General features: G+C 44.3%; 1 protein-coding gene and 1 non-coding gene across 2 annotated transcripts in view; one reads left to right on the top strand and one right to left on the bottom strand.

Moving 5' to 3' along the window:
• Positions 1-5,536, top strand: part of LOC100963297 (BTB/POZ domain-containing protein 9) — a 156,567-nt gene that overhangs the window by 125,539 nt on the left and 25,492 nt on the right. The gene's annotated exons all lie outside the window — the stretch shown is intronic.
• Positions 1,370-1,448, bottom strand: LOC111725133. Its single transcript, XR_002773273.1, has one exon. It is a non-coding gene; the product is annotated as a small nucleolar RNA SNORD45 (small nucleolar RNA).

The following is a 5,536-nucleotide window of genomic DNA, read 5'->3' as shown; positions in this document are numbered from 1 at the left end:
AAAAAAAAAAAAAAGAATTCTATCAAATCCAGTTGAGTATATTACAGAACTTACCGCTGTGCCAGATGAGACAGAGGCTTGCACACTAAGGCTTCACTTTAGGCTGGTGTCAGAGACTGAGGCTGAGGGAACTCTTTAGAAGGGAATAAACAGAACCCAGGTTGATTTTGCTTCTCTGCTGCATAGGGCACTCTGTCTTGCTCTGCTTCTGGGGATCATTGAGGAAAGACACACAGGTCCAATTTAAGAGCTGTTAAAACATAGTAATTTCCATTACCTAGTGTTCCAGAAAATGCTCCCGCCATCGCCTGCCCAGTCCATACATCATCTTTAGGTATGATCAAAGAGAGGAATGTAGTCCTTGGCCCATCACAACAATGCCCAGACAAGAAGAACAGCATGCTCGGCAGGGCAGCGGGCAGCTGTGGGGTCAGCGCAAGAGGCGCACTCACAAAGAACTGTCAGAGGGATCTTCAGGCAAGTTTTGATGTTCACTCACAGCCTCTAATACCCATCACATCTCAGTGCCACACGATTTGGAGAGGGCACTGCCGTCACTGCTATAAGCTCAGTTGACAGCAGACAGCCTTTATTATTTCTTGCCTTTTTGAGACTCTTTTCCAAGGGTTCATGCTTGCCTTCCAGCCCTGCTCCCAAAGGTTGTAAATAAATCTGTTCTTCACATACCCTTTCCATTCCTTGTCACTGTGGGCTTTGCTCCTCTTCTTGGCTCTGCTTTTTTTTTAACTTTAAATTTTTTTTTTTGGTCAAAGTTATACATGGACATAGTTTTAAGAGCCAAATACAACCACAAGACTTGTAACAAAAAGCAGCAGTCTCCTGCTTTGCTCTTCCCTACCCTACGTCCCACTCTCCAGAAAGCAACTGCTTTCTTTTCTCTTTTAAACAAAAAATTAATATTTTGAAAAGATATTCATGGAAAATACATTTAATATGATTTAAAAATCAAAAGCTATAAACAGCAAAACACCTCCCTTCTACCTCCCTCTGCCTCCAGAGATGTATGTGCCAGATGTGTGCACCATATGTAGGTGGTTCACATCTGTCATCCCAGTGCTTTGGGAGGCCAAGGCAGGAGGATTGCTTGAGACCAGGAGTTTGAGACCAGCCTGGGCGACACAATGAGACCCATCTCTACAAACAATTTAAAACTTAGACTGATGTGGTACACATCTGTACTCCTAGCTATGCAGGAAGCTGAACAGGGGGATAACCTGAGTCTAGGAGTTCAAGGTTATAGTGAGGTGTGATTATGCCACTGCGTTCCATCCAATCTGGGTGACAGAGTGGGGCCCTGTCCCTTAAAGGTAAAACGAAAACAACTGTATTCTCCCATTTTGTTTTCTCCAAGGTCTCCGTGTAATTTTAAAACTCACATCAACTTTGGATTTAGCTAATGCATGCCATGATTAATTATATGACTGACCTCAGGGATATTTTTGTAAATACAAATTTTTCTAGACCTTAGAGCTTCTTTGAGTTTCCCTCCCTCTCCCACTCCAGCTGCATAGTCCGTCATTACAGGGATAGGAACCTGCCATAATCTACTTAACCAGCCCCTCTGTGAGCCTTTAGGGTGTTTCTCTTCTCTTGCTGTTCAGACAGTACTGCAGTGCAGTCCTATTCCTGCTATTTCTCCATAGGCAGGGGAATAGCAAACCTAGGGGTATGTCCGTCTACCATCCTTCTAACTGGACCATCCTCCACCAGTGTGTCAAAGTGCCTGGGGCCCACCCACTTCTACTCTGTCTAATGTAATGTAAGATCAGACTTTAAAATCTTGGGCAAACATGTTCATCTCTTTTAGTCCTCTTTTTTCATCCGTGCCTTCATATTCTAAGCCTATTCTGCTCTTTCTTAATTCCATCACTGAAAATATCTATCGTGGTCTTACTTTGAAAGGTAGGAATTTAGCCTTGTTCACATGCAGGGTCCTTTCTCCCCTATCCTCCTGCTTAGATAGATCGCAGTTTTTCTTTGTATCAAATTCATCCTCAGCATCAGCCTGACTATGTAGCTATTGCTCAGACCCACGCCATGTGGTACACTACAGTCACCTTCCTTTTCCGGTCATTTGTTTCTCCTAGATGCTTAGCTTTCTGGGTATCTATCATTCATTAATCTTCTATGTACTCTTCACTGTATGTAGGATTCTTCTGCCTAACTTTTGTCAGAGCAACACAAATTCACCCACCCTGACCTGACACATCCCGTCAGTCATTTCTTGCTCCCTTGAGACTTCCCCCTTAGAACCACTTGCTTCCCCTCTGCAGTGTGGACTGGTTCTCTGGGCCTGCTGTGCGGCTGTTATCCTGGGATCTCCTGTCCTCCCATCCTAGGAATTCCCCTTGCCTTTATTCCATGCCACATCCTCCATTTTCTGGATCCCATAACTTCTCTGGTCTTAGTTCCATTATTTGGGGAGCACATTTTCTGGTAGACCCTTGTGAATGCATTGGGGGTGGATTTTTGAGATTTACGCCTGAATGAAGGTTTCTTCAGTCCTCACACTTGACTGGTAACTTGGCTGGGAATAGTGCTCTGGCTGAGAACTAATTTTTCCCTCAGTATTTGGAAGGAAGTGCTCATTATCTTTTAACCCCCTGTATTCCTTTGGAAAACCCTCCGGTGAATCTGATTCCCAGGTCTGTGTGTTGACCTGCCTCTTCCCCTCCAGAAGCACTGAAGATCGTCTAGACTAGAGTTTCTCAATACTAGCTTTGGTGTGGATCTGTTTTGTTTATTGTAGTGGCTACTGCAAACTTAATGTCTTCGTATCTGGGAAATTTTCTCATGATGAGAACTTCGCTGACCCCCTAGCTCATATTTTCTCTATTTTCTTGCTGGAACATCTACTAACTGAATAGCACACCTCCTAGTTTTATCCTCTCATTCTGTTTATCCTTTTTTTTCCCCCCTATTTTCTATCTTTGTTGTTTTGTTTGACATTCTGGGAAATGTCCTCAAGTTTCTAACCTATTTGTTGAATTATTTACTTTACCTCAGAGTTTTAATTTACAGGAGTACTTATTCTTCAAAGGTCCCCTTTTTATAATCTTTTTATTTTTATTTCAAGGGCAATACTTTCTTTTATCTTTCTAATAATAATTTGTGTTTTTCTCCCTCAAGTTTTATTCTGCTCACTGAATTGTGTCTGTATTGTCTGAGTTGTGCTTTTCCTCCCTGTGTGCTTATGTTCTTAGGTCTCCTGTTAGAATCTTTCTTTGGTGATACTTGACTGACCGTTCACCTTTAAATGCTAGACACTGAGAAAGCTGGCTGGAAGCTTTTTGTGTGTGGATGGGTTGGGGCTGCGTTGAAGGTTAGCAGAGGGATGGGTGTTTCATGGAAGACCCTGCCCACTCAGCCAGACCAGCAGACAGTGCTTTCTGTGCCTTTCCCAGGATGCTCTTCGAGACCTGCTTGGCCATTTCCTCCAGTCGTGTACATCCTGGCTCAGTTGTCAGTTTACCAGAGAGACCTTCCTTGAATATGTTAACTAAAGGAATGTGTCCCCCTCCAACTATTTATACTTCTGTATTTTTCTCCATAGTCCCTCTTTGACTCTTATTATTTTTTTTTCTTTGCCTTCCACTAGAATGTAAGCTCCTTAGGTTCTAAAATGGGCCTATTCCACAGTAAGCACTTGATAAATATTTATGGAATGAAGGAGGGAGGGACAAGGAGAAGGAAGATAGGTCAGTATCTCTAGGTCTTTCCTCTTGAGCACAGTCTCAAGAGGGACCCTCCAGCCTCCTGCCATGGGAGTTCAGCTTGGATCAAAGTTACCTGAAAGCTAAGCTAGGGAAAGGAGTGAGATTGGGCAGGGGTGTCCCCTCACCTGGGATGTTCACTTCCATGTGACATCCCGCTCTCAGCTGCTGCAGGATTCCACCCTCTGCTATGCCTGGTGGCCCAAGAGTACACTTTCTCTGTCAGGGTGTCCAGAGTGAAACACCTATCTGCTGTCAAGGTGGAAGCGGACTCATCCCCAGGCCCCTTTGTGTAAGAAGAAGGGGAGGGGAGTTGGCGAGTACACTGCTCCTTGCACCTGCCTCCTGCGGCTCTCCTGTCCAGCCCTCCTCAGCCAGGAGATGGCTGCTGACTCACGGGCCTGAGCCTTTCCAGGGCTCGAGTGTGAGTCCATGTGCATCCTGTGTGTCCTCTCTCTGCGGTGCTGACACAGAAAGATGTCACACCTCCTTTGGCCGTGCCTGTGCATGCATGTGTGTGATATATTACACATGTATTTGATGGGAAACATATATGTAATTTCTTTACTGCCTTTTTGTAGAGGGAACAAAGAGAAAGCCATGTGTTCCGTTCACCGTGTTTACCTGCCAGTCTGCTCCTGCCCTAGTTCTTTTCTCTGTCTTCCAGTATTCAGCAGGTCTGCTGCAGGAAGTTTCTAATGTTTACATTCTCTTAATAGATAAGTAGTAGAGTCACATAATTTTCCAGATTCAGGAAGACTGGGCACCCTTACCCTTGGCATAGGATCCAGAATCCCCAGAGAAGGCGGGCCGGGGAAAGCCGTTCTCAGCTGAGCCCTGCCATCTTCCTTTACTCCCGTCACCCTTGGGCCTGTGCGGGACCCTCGTCATCCAGAACCATTCACACAGACCTTCCTGAACCAAGGCCAACCACATGCTCCTCCACACCCAGTGGCTTGCCTGTCCTCTCCTTCCTCCTGGCAGAGCCAGCAGCACCACATGGCAAGTCCACTCCCCTTCTGGTGAACCAACTCCACTTTTCCCTCTAATTTTCTTATTTGCAGTTCGGTTCATTCTACCTCTGGCAAATTCCTTCTCACATAAGCAGAGGCATAGTTTTAATCCCTGCCGTCTCTCTTTTCTTTTTATTTATCTCAAGAACAATTTAAAATACATAAAAGAATAAGTAGTAATATAACACTCACATATTCATTCCCCAGAATTGACCATAGTTAATATTTTTTGTATACACTTCAAGTCTTTTTATTTTAATCAAAGAAATGAAACATTCCAGTTAATGTTGAAATCTCCTTTGTTCCCCATCAATAGTGCCATTTCTCAGCCTCTCCCCAGAGACGGCCGCTGTCATGAATTTAGCTTATATCCTTGCAGAGTATTTAAAACTATCTTACCAGCATCTCTGTTTCCATGAGTAACACGTACAGTTTTGTGTGTAATCCAGCACTGAGTGTATTATTCTGTACGGGCACCTATGTTTCCATGAGTAGCGCATACAGTTTTGTGTGTAATCCGGCCTTGTGTGTATTATTCTGTACGGGCATCTCTGTTTCCATGAGTAATGTGTACAGTTTTGTGTGTAATCCGTAATCTGGCACCGTGTGTATTATTCTGTATGGGCATCTCTGTTTCCATGAGTAGCGCGTACAGTTTTGTGTGTAATCCGGCACCGTGTGTATTATTCTGTACGGACATCTCTGTTTCCATGAGTAGCGCGTACAGTTTTGTGTGTAATCCGGCACCGTGTGTATTATTCTGTACGGGCATCTCTGTTTCCATGAGTA

This window comes from Otolemur garnettii, unplaced genomic scaffold (assembly GCF_000181295.1).
Source record: "Otolemur garnettii isolate 467f Iridium unplaced genomic scaffold, OtoGar3 scaffold00031, whole genome shotgun sequence".
Classification (NCBI taxonomy): domain Eukaryota; kingdom Metazoa; phylum Chordata; class Mammalia; order Primates; family Galagidae; genus Otolemur; species Otolemur garnettii.
This window is presented reverse-complemented; position numbering and strand designations above follow the sequence as displayed.